Source organism: Octodon degus, unplaced genomic scaffold (genome assembly GCF_000260255.1).
Source record: "Octodon degus isolate 3935 unplaced genomic scaffold, OctDeg1.0 scaffold00023, whole genome shotgun sequence".
Classification (NCBI taxonomy): Eukaryota; Metazoa; Chordata; class Mammalia; order Rodentia; family Octodontidae; genus Octodon; species Octodon degus.
The window spans coordinates 9,374,799-9,388,189 of NW_004524599.1; positions in this window are offsets into that span (position 1 = coordinate 9,374,799).

The window sequence follows — 13,391 nt, forward strand, 5'->3', positions numbered from 1 at the left end:
CTCTCCCCTTCTCTTCTCTTTTTTTCTCCAGTGACCAAACTCAGGACCTTGCACTTGCCAGCCAAGTGCTTATGCTGTTGAGCTATCTCCCTGGTCATTTTTTTTTTCCTGCTTGTTCACCACATTAGTGGAGGTTACTTTTTCCATTGGAGAACTACTAAGATTAGCTTGTCATTGTAGAAAATGACCCATAACCAACAAACTGCTCCAAAACATCAATCAGTCTCCAGCATGGCCCATCTTTGTCAGCCCACAGCAAGCTCGGTGGCCTTCAGATTTTTTTTATCAGCAGACATCTGACTGTTTTCTTATGTCTTGTACTGTGCCTGAACATTTACATAACAAATTACACCAGATTTTATGATAGAAAGTTTTCTTTTTATTATATTTTACATTTAACTTAAAGTTTTATACTCATTCTAAGAGTAAATTTGTTACCTATAAATCTCATTTTATGATGGCAAAGCAGAGATCATAGCATCTATTAGTAAACAGAGTGCTGAGTTGGGACAAGCTGAGAACAAGTGGCACTGGGGTCTGCAGTCCAGACCCCGAGTCCATGGTGTCTCTGGATTCTGACTCACTGCTGCAGTGTAGTAGTTACCCTGTCCTCACCCATAAAATAAGACTTAGGTGGCTGCTGGGAAGATTCCTGACTTAATGTCCACACTGTAGGATGTTTTCGACCTGCTCAATAAACAGTCCATCACAAATGCCCTCAAATGCGGAGCTTCTCCTTGGTGTCTGCCTCTGCAGACTGGACGTTGCACGTCTTCAGAGGCCCGCCTGTCGGAGACCCGGCTCCCAGCTGGGCACTGCCGGAGATGGCGGGAGCACTTCAGGTCATCAGGGGTGTGCCCTGAAGTGGGTGCCCCGTGGCAGACCTCTTTTCTTTCTCTGTTTCCCTTTTAGGTGGAGGGAAGTGGTGCTGCTCTTTCCTTGCCACTGACCCACTCCCCAGTGGGATGATTGCAATGTACCCCCGATCCTGGACAGGAGCCGAAACCAAGAGCCAGGACAAACCTTCATCCCTCCATAAGTTCCCGACCTCAGGAGTCCGTCGCAGGCACAGAAAGCTGCGTGACACAGAAGTGAAGGTGAATAGCACTAACCTCTTTTACTCTTTGCTTTAAACTGACCGATACGCTGCAGCACTGCTGAGGCCTCAGTGAGGAGCACTATGAAGTTAATGACATTTGTGTACAATTCCATCACCTTGTCAGACAAGGGCCATTATCTGATGTATTTCAGGCTAGGGGGAAAATGGCTCTCTGGGTGCCTTTTTGAAAACTGATGGGACAGTGGTGAAAGTTGTGTGTGTGTGTGTGTGTGTGTGTGTGTGTGTGTAAACAAGACCGGGGGAGGGGCTACGCAGGTGACAGGCAGTGACAACCTGGAACATGGCAACATGGGGAGGAATGGATGCCTCTGAAAGACACTGGATGTAGGAAGTAAAATGGAGGTATCCAGCAGGGGTCGACCTCGTGTGGGTATATAGAGGGGACAGTGAGTTCCAGTCCAAAGTTTTAACTGGTTTTAACAAGGGACACTGAGAAAAGATTAGACACAAATAGACTGACTCTCATTTGATCTGCAATTATGTATTTGTCACACCAGAAATGAGCATAACGGTAGAACCTTCCTCATAGGATTGTGTGAGGAAAAATGTCGGAAAATCTGAAGATTTTATAGTATTTTATAAAATATTCATTCAATTAATGGAAAATAATATTTCAAAAACCACAATATAAAATAAGTATTGATTTATATAATAAATAAAAATAATAATAATAATTTTATAATAATTAAAAATAATTTCAAGATCTGAGCATTTAGCTATCAATGATTCTGTTTCACACCAGAAAGAGTACCATGGACATTTGTCTATTATCTTAAGTTGAGATACATAGAAGAGTGCTTTTAGCTTACGATTGACTCATTTACTAAAATGTTCATATAGCTATTTGCTTGACAGTTTAAGAAAATAAACCACTTTTAGTCTATATCTTCTCTGGAAGATTTTTATCTTTTAAAATTATTTTCAGCAGCATATTTGTTTGAATACATCATTGAGTGATAAACTTTTTTTTTTTTTTTTTTTTTTGGCAGTATCGGGGATTGAACTCAGTTCCTTGCCAGGAAGGAACTTACTCTAGTGAGCTACGAGCTGTCTCCTCAGCCTGTGCTCAACATTTTTCAGCATTGTCATTTTAAAATTTCCTCAAAAACTCCATATGTAGGGTATTGCAGTTGGTACTGGGGTTCAACTGAAAAGATAGGATTAGATGCTTCCTAACCCCAAATTACTTCAGTCTTTGGAGTGTAGAGTTATTTGTTCTATATTACTGTTTAATCTCTTTGTTTAAAGTTTGCCTGTAACTATCCACCTGTAAGTTAGTTATTTCACTAGAGAGGCCAGAGGAAAAAAAAATCGTAATGGGCCACAGTAGGGAGTGAGGCTTTTGGACCAGGTAGGCTTGGTTTGTACATGAAACAGAGAATGCTGGGTACACAGTGAGCTTCATAAACAGAAGCAGCAAACATTGTGGTACACTAGGGACCCTTTGTCGTAGCAGCTGCCTGTTCTAGTACTTCCATATTTGAAGAAATCATTGAGAGATGAAGATAAAAAATCTATTGCTCTGTAAATAATTTCTATCACTTAGTGACCTTTGTGGTTTGAATTATGGAAGCTTCTTTATAAAAGACATTAAAAATTTCTTCTTAACTGCCACCAGTACTTATAAGGACCCTATAGCCTTATGAAAATCATGCATGGGGCCTATGCCCTTACCATTATCAGTTTATTTACTTACACTTCTTGTGGATTAGACCAATATCATCCTTTTTTTCTGTATACATTTATTTACCATCTAAAAAAAATCAGCTCTTACGTTGCTCAAGCCAAGTCATTTCCCGTGAAAAGCTCATTGTGTACTGCTGGGGACAGAGACATAATGGCCATCATGAAGTGGCGTAACTCTTACAAATATGGGAGAATATACAGAACAGAACCATCAAGCAAACAAAGACGCTGCAAGAAAGACTTTGCTTAGAAAGTCGCTACTAATTTGATGTTTTTAATGCATGGTTAATTTCTTTGAAAGAAATCATGTTGAAAGAGACGTGGGTATTGAAAGAGATACAATGCGGTAGGACAAAGCTGAGTGGATTGGTCTCGACTTTACAGAAAGCATTGTGATTTATTTATTTATTTACTTAGTATTTTAGTATAGGGTCTACAATGTCTCACTACGTAGATTGGACCCGTAGTGATCAGCTTGTGTTCAGCCTCCCAAGAACTGGGATTACAGGTGCGCTCCACCAAGCCCAGTCTCAACTGCCTTCTCAGTGTGCCCTGGGGGAGGGGCCAGCACAGCAGGATTGAACCCTGGCTGCTGCGTCTGCCTAAGCAGGTGCTTTAATCCCCTGAGCTATTTGGCCAGCCCAGCATCATGATTTCTATCATCAGTCTTGTGAGACATGATTGCCATAAAGTAATTGCACACATTTAAAGTGCATGACATGGCCAGGGAGATGGCTCAGTGGAATAAAGTGCACAACAAAAGAAATTTGACTCATGTGTACAAAGGAAAACAACAAAGATGTTCTTCATCATTGATAATTTCTTTGCATCCTCTATAGGTTCTTGCACCCCTCTTTATCCTCCATCATGAAGCAGGCGTGACCTGCTGCCTTGCACAAGAGACACGTCTCCATTTGTTATAGCTTTACACAAATTATTCCCTATGGCATATTCTTTTTGGCTTGATTTATTTCCTCTGATAAAAATTATTTTGAGGTCTGTGTACCAACAATCCATTTTTGGGACAGAGGAGCATTCTATATGTGGCACAAGTTCTTTATTCTTTCATCTGGTATTTTTTCCAGGCTTCAGCTCATATAAATAATGGTACTATGACCACCCATGAACATGTCTTTGTGTGCACATGTGGTTGCTTTCCTTTGAGCAAATACTTAGAAATACAGTGGCTGAATCTTTTGGTAGTTATAGACTTAACATTTTAAGAAACTTCTAAAGCACCACAGTGATATCACATTACCACCAGAACTGTATGAGAGTTTCATTTCTTCCACAGCCTTGCCAATAATTGGCAAAGCCTGTCTTTCTTCTGTTTATCATTCTCATAGAGGCTTTATGATAGCTTATTTCTCAAGCCACAGTTTGAATTTGCATTTCTTGAACGATTAATGATATTGGTTATTCTGTTATGTGCTTATTGGCTCTAGTAAAACATCTATTAATATTTTGGACTATTGTTAAGACCTGCCTTGTCTTCTTTTTCTTTTTAGTTTCAAGACTTTTTTTTTAAAATAATCTGGATTCAAGGTCTCCATAAATAAATGTATATAATTTACAGATACATTTTCCCAATCTGTAATTGCATTAGTAGTATCTTACAAAGAATTAAGATTTTACATTTTAATGTTGCATAATTTATTAATTTTTTTCTTTTCATTTATGATCATATTTTGGGCATTGTATCTAAAATATCTTCAAATTAGAATCTGTGAACAGAACGTATGTGCTATAGTTAAAAAATTTTTTCCAAGAAGTCCCAATTGTTTGCCAACTTTCAGAACTATGTTCTAGAACATTCCATATTTGACTTTCACTGTGAATTCAAATCACCTAGGAATCTTAATGCAGGCTTTGATACACTAGAACTGAGGTAGGGCTGGAGAGTTTGTGTGTCTAAAAATAATACAAAATTAATAATATTAAAATGTTAAAGCCAGGAAGCCAGACAGAAGCCAGACAAGGGAGAGTTGATTCTGCTTTTTTAGGAAATTTGGGAACTTGTGCTTGATTATTTTGGCAGCAGGGAGCCATGGAATGGAATATAGCAAATGAATAAAATGATTGCACTGGGGTTTTTGTAAGATCATGCTGGGGACAGGAGAATTAGGTAAAAGTTGAATCTTGGGTCTGGGGAACCAGCAGTATGTGTTCTGTAATGTAGGCGAGAGATAAAAATTACATTTATGAATATTGCCTCACTGATGGAATACACGGTTAGGGGAGGACAGATCCTGGAGGAGATTGGACATTGGGCGAGTTCAGAAATTTCAGTATAGGCAGACAGATTAGGGGCTGAAACTGTGTGGGATGCCATAGAGATCTAATTTTAGATTTATTAAGATTGAGATCCTTGGAGCCACTGGGGAGTAGATGTCCAGCAGACCATTGGTTAAAAGGACGTTGGGTTCAAGAAGAGGACATGAATTTGGGAATAGTGGTACACAGAGAGTTGACATCAAGTACGCAAATGGAACTGCCCATCAATGATGGAAAATGTCAAGGTCGAAGGGGCCTAAAAGTTCTTTGGAGGGCAACAAGGTCAGAGCTCAGTGACTTTCTGAAGCAGAGGTTGGGATAAACTGAATTGAGGGATAAAGAAGAATCTCTGCCTCCAGGGTCCTTATTGATCACCTCATAGGATAATTATCAGGTTGGGCGTATGATTACCAACTATATTGTCCTGAGCATCTGGGACTCCCAAACCAGACAGAGGCTCTGAGGGATGATTGTCCCCACTCTGACTGCAGTTCCTGCAGTGTAAATTAAGCCATGGACACTCACTACCCAGCCCGCATCTGAAGACAAAGACAGGAAAAATCTCCAGGAGGATGCTTGACCCAGGCCCAGGGCATGCGCATTTTTTCTTTGGCTTGATTGTTAAAACTTCATACTACCCTCTTGGCCATCAAGCTCATAACAACATTTTTTCTGGAAATGAGTTGACCGAAATTTCAGCACTGTCTCCCTCTGTAAGAAGCTTGTTTTCATAGCTGTAGTTTTTGGTTTCTTTTCATGTAGCACACTTTCCTCCAGTGTAAACTTGTGTGCTGGGATGGAAAGATCGAGGGCAAAGCTCTCATGTCTGACTGAATGTAATCAGAAACATTTCCATTTTTGCTCTGATTGTGTGAGAGAAATCCTAAAATTGCCATGTGGGTTTAGATGCTCAGTGTCATGTGAGCAACATGCCTCCTTTTTGGTAATTACATGCGGCACACGCTGCGATTTCTGGATCTCTTCTTTCTTTTAATTTTTGACTCCCATTATGAATCTTATTTGTAGCTTTCAGGGCAATGTGTAGAAGTCTGTATGTTGTTTCCTTTAGCTGTAGCTAGGCCAGGGCAAGTTGCTGTGGCTTTCCTTTACGGAATTCAAGCGGAGAAGTGAGTGCCAGGCCACTGTGAAAAGAGGGTCGTGCATCTTTAAAGAAAACTGCAAGGGAAACTCTAACCTCTCCTAATTTACATATGGTGACATTTTGCAGAAATATTGAAACATTAGCGGTGACATAATGAAATTCTGCCTATCAGCCATGGAAGGAATAATGTTACTGTTAAGGTAACCTGTCCACAGTTTGTTATCAAGAAAATATTCTTGCAAGCAACATATATTTAGTGAGGCATGATAAGGAGGGAATTTTTTCCCTCTTCTATTTTCTCTCCTGGGCTATTCATCTTCCCCTACAGATTTACTGCACGATCACTCCTTTTACATGCTAATTATGTGCAGGTCTGGCAAATTTGTTAGTGGTGACACTTCTGGGACCCAGTGGGACCACAACTCATTATGTGGCAATGTCCAGATATATCAGATATTATTAGCTGTCATTAATCTGCTGTGGAAGCACTGAGTGCTTAGCCAGAGAGAGGGGAACAGGGTGTACAAATGAAGCCTGGAAACAGCCGAACCCCAAAAGGTCAAAAGGGAAAGAAGCCAACAAGGAAATAGCAACCAGCAATGGGCGACGGACATTGGCCCCATTAGCTAACAAGGTGCATCGAAAGGAGCAGCTGAGAAACATGGCCGAGCCGTCTGTTATTTTAATACCCCTTGTGGCCATTTCACCAGCACTAACCTTTCACTGTAATTATGTATGATTACACACATTAGCGTTTATCTCATCTTAGACTCAAAGATACACCAGGGTAGGCGGTGGATCAGGGGATGCACTGCAGCTACAGTTCTGTACAATAATTCCTAGGATGGAAGATCCTGAAATGTAGAGCTGTTTGTTAATATTGTTCTCCTTGGCACGTTCTTGGAGCGCACTGCTCAAGTGCTTGCTTCCAGGTAGGCTGCCTGCACTGCCTTCGCTCCCAAGTCCTCACCTTCGCATGGCCAAATTCTACCGGACGTTTAAGACTCTGCTGAAATGAAAGCTACCTAAAGACAGTCTCCTAAATCCATAGATGCTCCGTCTTCTGAACGCCACCAGAGCTCTTTATACTTCACTGATGCATCACGATCGAACCTGCATTCCATCTGTCTGTCCACCCATGCGTGGCCCAGGAGTCATACATCTAGAGTTAGAAAGCAGTGAGCATCACACCTTGGCTTCAGCTTTGGGGCTCAATAAGCATAGAAAAATAATTTTTACAAAAAGCATAAAAATGCACCAGTCTACAATAAGATTATAGGGCAGGTATGCATCATATATAAACATGTTAATACACCAGGAATGGTCACACACAAATATACATGCATGTTAGAGATGTGTACACGAAAGACAGACTAGTAATTTAAAGAGTATGTTGAAATATTCAGTGTCTCTATTCTAACTCATTCTATGTTGGCACAAGAGTATTTATTTATTTACTTATTTAGTACTGGGAACTAAACTTAGGACCTAGTGCTTGCCAGGCAGACCCTATGCCACTGAGCTATACTCCAACCCTACTTCTTCTCCTTCTTCTCCTTCTCCTTCTTCTCCTTCTCCTTCTCCTCTTTCTCCTCCTTCTCCTTCTCCTTCTCCTTCTCCTTCTCCTTCTCCTTCTTCTTCTTCTCCTTCTCCTCTTTCTCCTCCTTCTCCTTTTCCTTCTCCTTCTCTTTCTCTTTCTCCTTCTCCTTCTCCTTCTCCTCTTTCTCCTTCTGTTTTTTTTTCCAGCTCATTCATTTCTCAAAGATCTGAAAGTCTCAAGGCAAGAGTCCATTCTCACATCTTGAGAGAGACTCAGAGCTTTAGTTCAGAAGCCACATAATGTGATTTGTCTCCCCAGTGAATTTACAGCTTCTAGGGTTATATCCTGATGTTCAGATCATGGGATGTATTACATCAGCTAAGCAAGTTTTATACTGTCAGAAGTTGTGTTGTGTCCCAGAGTTGTCGGAGATAATATGTTTTCTTCATTGAAGATATAGTACAGTTTTAGCAGACATTCTTACGACTCTACACAAATCCCTTTAGCTCACCTCTAAAGGCACTTGCAGAAAGTTTTATTCAAGGTCATCAGCTACCACCCCAGGAGTGGCTCTCAACAAACCAGAGCTGAGAGCTGATAGATAAACATACCTGCTTCCTTGTGCTAATTCAGGTTTCCTTGTGCTTCTGTGGGATGAGCTTAAGAAACAGCTGTGTGTGTGTGTGTGTGTGTGTGTGTGTGTGTGTGTGTGTGTGCCAGAGCACAGGCACCATAGAGGTAGCGCCCTTTATCCATACGTTGTTCCTTCCTCTCTTCCTCTTTCCTACATCACTGTGATTGTTAATCATGACAAGTTAACTTGACTGGATTCAAAATAACTAGGATTTTAGTAAGTCACAGTTCTGCGTTGTCTGTGTAGATGATAAGCACAGAGCCCAGCAAACTGAGGAGAAAAGATGCACACAGGCTGTGGCTGCCATTATCCAATACGCTTATCTTTCATTTGGAAAGGAAAAGGGAAAGATGCAGGAAGCTGCCCATTTCTAGAAAGCTCCTGTTCTCAGGTGTGGGCGTGCTCCTTGCTCCCACCTCTTAGATGCCGGCTTCCAGTGTTTTCAGCTTTGTAGCACAGACTTCGCTGCAGTGCTCCAAAGGAGCTACAGGACCTGAGGCCCCATGCTGCAGCTGTTCCCTTGATCCCTCTCCTTCTGCACTTCACAGCCCCTTGGACTGAGCAGCTCCTGGATTCTCCAGGTCTCCGGTACACAGAGGCCCTTGTGAACTCTTCTTTACCTGACCTTGTACCCCAGCTGATGAACCCCTTGGCACAATCACACATACACTCTCTGTTGACTCTGTTCCTCTACCGAGCCCTAACTAATGCAATCGGCCTGCTGCTTTAGTTATCTCCAATAAACTACGGAGACTAAAGTCCTGCCTTTGCTCTGGCATTGAGGAAAACCTAAAGCAAGACATCTATGTCCTAGCCATGATCCTCTTGATGGCATTCTGTAGCTAGACCATATACTAACGGAATGGGAACCTATGTCTAGTACTGATAAAAAGTGAGGTAGTTGATCCCTTTGGTCATTTGGTGGTACCAGGAATCAAAGTCAGGACCTTGCACTTTCCAAGCAAGCACTTACTCCACTGAGCTATATCCCCAAAACCTCTTTGGACACATTTTATTAAGTCTCATTTGTTCTGGAATATTATAAAATAGAGTTAAAAAATGAACACAGGCAGGCAAATAATATGGTGACAAATTTTCACAGCAGGATTTATGGACTCGGTTTAGTTTTATCTTTGTTATAACAGTTGGATCGACTAAGATAATAACTGGATGGGTTGAGCAGTTAGCTCAGTGGCCGAAACACCTGTCTGGCAAGTGCAAGAACCCAGGTTCAATCCTTGGTACCACATAATGTGCCAGCCACTGAAACCGGGTGTGGTATCACACACATGTAATCCCTGTGTTGGGGAGGCTGAGACAAGAGGATCACTATGAGTTTGAGTTGCATAGCAAGACCCTGAACCAGATAAATAAATGAATAAAAGATAAATAAGTGAATAAATAAATGAAAAAGATAATGATTGGTCAATCCAACTAATCTTCTGAGTGCTCTGTGAAAATGGGAAATCTTCACGGCAGAATTAAAGATATCTCCATCTTCTTTCCTTAGATGAGAGGTTATATACCATATAGTCAGGCCTAAGATTAGGTCATTGCGTCTGAGTTTACAAGGATACTCAATTTCTAACTCTGGTAAGATTACCATATTAAGGTAAGACGAGAATAGATGGAGCTTGCGATCAAAGATAAAAAAGACATTTGGCTGGTGTCCTTGAGAGTCTTACCTTCTCGAAATTTCCCAAGGTTATATGAGATGAAAGAAAGGAATGGAACAGTTCACTTACTAAGAGAGAATACATTTACTTCTTTTTCTAGAAGGGTACATGGGGCTGGGGAGATAGCTCAGTAGAATAAAGTGCCTGCCTAGCAAGTGCAGGGTCCTGAGTTCAGTTCCAGTACTACAAAAAAATAAAAAGGACATGACATAGAAGGGTACAAAGCAAATGCTCCACAAAGTTTGCTTCTTAAACCCTTATTATTTCCAGACCCATAAGTGGAGTCAGTTTTCAGTGTGTCTTGAGTGGGACAGCACTGGTCTTGGGTGGGAAGAAATGAATAACCACCCAGCTAATGGCAGGTCCTGAGTCACAGGAACTCACAGCGACAGTGATAGAATGCATGAGAATGAGTGAAGGTGCTGACACAGGAAGTCTAGCACACACGGCTGCCTAGAGAAGCACCATTACTATTATTTTTTCATGCCTGTAAGTGACATTGGATTAACCATGTTGGCATGGATATTTGAGACTCTCTAAGTCATAAAGAAATGGCTGTGTGGTAGATTGAAGATGATTCTGGCCTCTAGTAAAAGAGGGATTGTGTTAATTTTTAATAACTATAACAATTATCTATGTTAATGAATTTAGAAGACAGATTTATTTTGGCGCATACTTACTAGGTTTCAGCCTGCAATCAGTTGGCATCACTGCTTGGAGCCTATAGCGAGGCACCACACCACGGCAGGAGTGCACGGTGCAGCAGAGCCCCTCACTTTGTGTCTGGGAGCAAAAGAAGAAGGAGGAGGCCTGGGTTTCACAACTTCCTTTAAGGCCACAACCCCAACATGTTAAATACCTCTCATGAGGCTCCACTTCTTCAAGGGTCCATTACCTCTGTAAGAATCACCAAGGTGGTGGCCAACCCTTGAGTACAAGAGCGTTGGGGAAGATTCAAGATCCAACTGTAGCAGATAAATGAGCTGACAATGGCTGGAAGATTCACAGGGGCAGAGAAAGCTCAGGAGGTGGCCATGGTCGATTGCAGAGGGTCAGGGAATCTATCAGCCAGCTACAGTCACAAGGAAAGCCCTGCGAACATTCTTGTATTAAGTTATAAAGCGTGTATAGTCCAGAGGGCCAGACATCATCTGACCCAGTAGTGTGCTCTTTGGAGGTCACAGTTGATGTTTGAGGTGTTGCTCTGTAACTGAGATCCCTAAGCAATGAAAAATTAATATTCTGAATCACTTTTTCCCTAGAGAAAAAAAATTCAGGACTTTTCATAGTGATTGTATATATTTAATTTTATATTTACCTTATGTGGTATTTCAGAACACACAAACACACACACACACACACACACACACATACGTATTTCTCTTAAATATGATTTTTATTATCTGAAGTGCATTCCTTCAACTTTAGCTACATATTCCACTTATAGTATTCAAGTTGTAAGTCTAATATTAAAAGTAATGTAATGAATACTTTTGTCATATGGTGTTTCCATGTCTTAAAAAAATATTTTCTTAGTATAAATTCCAAGTTACAGCACTATTTATACTCATAATACATTTGGAAGCATCCTGGCGAACACTATAAATTATTTCCAGAAAATTTAAGCAAATTTATATTACCAAACACAACTGAAAAGTGAATTTCTCAGCATCAGTACCAGAAATGTGTACAATATTACCATGAAAGTTTTTCTATTTAAAATGAAATTCAGGGGATGGAGTTTTACTTCAACTGTTCTTTTCTTTTTAAGGATCACGTATCCTCTCTTCCTTTTGTTGCAGGATTTTTGGATACCAGATAATTTTAATGTTTTTGTCCACATACATTTAGCCAGTTATTGGCAAAATGTGGAGGGTAGATTTCCAATCCAGATCCTTCTCTTACCTTTTTTTTAAATCTCAATTTGAAATTTATCAATCTATACCCAGTGCTCAAAGATTATCTGGTAAGTTTTCAAAATGCATGAGTTATTAAGTTAATTAATTAATTGAGAATTATATTTGAATAAAATTTTGGGGGCAAGAGATTCTGCCAATAACCATAATTTCAATACTTTAAAAATATTAATTGTAGTCCTATATTGATGGCAGAGAAAAAGTTGTCTCCTAGGGCAAGATTTTGTTACCTGAATTTGTCAATTTTTTCTAGGTGTGACTCTGAATATTTCTGTGCTTATCCATAGACCTTCCTGAACCCTGATGAAAGTCATCCTAACTCCCTCCTTGGTTACTATGCAAAGAAGTGAGCTCCACCTATTAACTCAGATTCTGAAATGTAACTGTAGTATCCAAATTCATTAGAGAAAACCTATTACCCTGGGTATTCTAAATAAAAACAGACAATGAAATTATTAGAGAGGATGGGGAAGCAGAAATAGATAAAAAGGTAGTGAACAATGAACAGGGTTTCATGAAGTAAAGGGAACTCACCAAGGATCTGAGGCTAGTCTTCCTTTGTATCAGGAAATATCAAGAAAATTACCTTTTTGTCTTTACTTTGTGGGTTGGTGTGATTTGAATGTATCACCCAAACTTTACACATCTGAAATGTAATCCCCAAATTTGCATGCTGTTGGGAAGCCGCGTGGGGCATTTGAGGGTCAATGAGATTGAGGGTGAGATCAGGAGGGTGACAGTCCCGCGATGGGATGAGTTGTCTTATCTGATGAGGAAGAGACCAGCTTCCTCCCCTTACTCCTGTTGAGTGATGCCTTCTGCCGAGGAAATGCTCACCAGATGCAGCCCCTTGATTTAGAGGTCCCAGCTCTAGAACCATAAGCACAAGTCACTTTTCTTTATACCACTCTCAGGTATTCTGCTGTAGCAGCAGAAAACTCACCCTGATGTATACAGATATTCTGAAAGTATATCTGAGTAAATGTATCTAGTTCCCATCTAGAACACCAGTTGTAAGAGTCTCAGAAATGCAGCTTCTAACTTTCTAGCTCTGCAGAGCACAAAAAGAACACAGAAACAAGGTAAAATTGGACATTGGATGCCAGTTGTCTGCCTCTAGTCCAAGCACTTCAGATTTGGTGTCTTTTGTTCTTCACTGGTCCCCTTTGTACCCTTACACTCAGCTGTGGATCAATCCACCCTCCTATGAGCCAGGATCTTCTGGAAGGACAATCCATCCTGCTCTCTGGTCGCAGCTTGTTGCTTTTTGCTGCCTTGTCACTTGTCCCAGTGACTCAGATTGCTTCCTTCATCTCTGAATAAGTCAAATGTCTTCCATGACAATTGAAGCGTGACCAGCATTTTGTCAGGAATTCAGAGATCCCAGCCAATACCAACTGTTGTTTTCATTTGGTTAGCATTTGCTTATTCCTCTTCTAATAA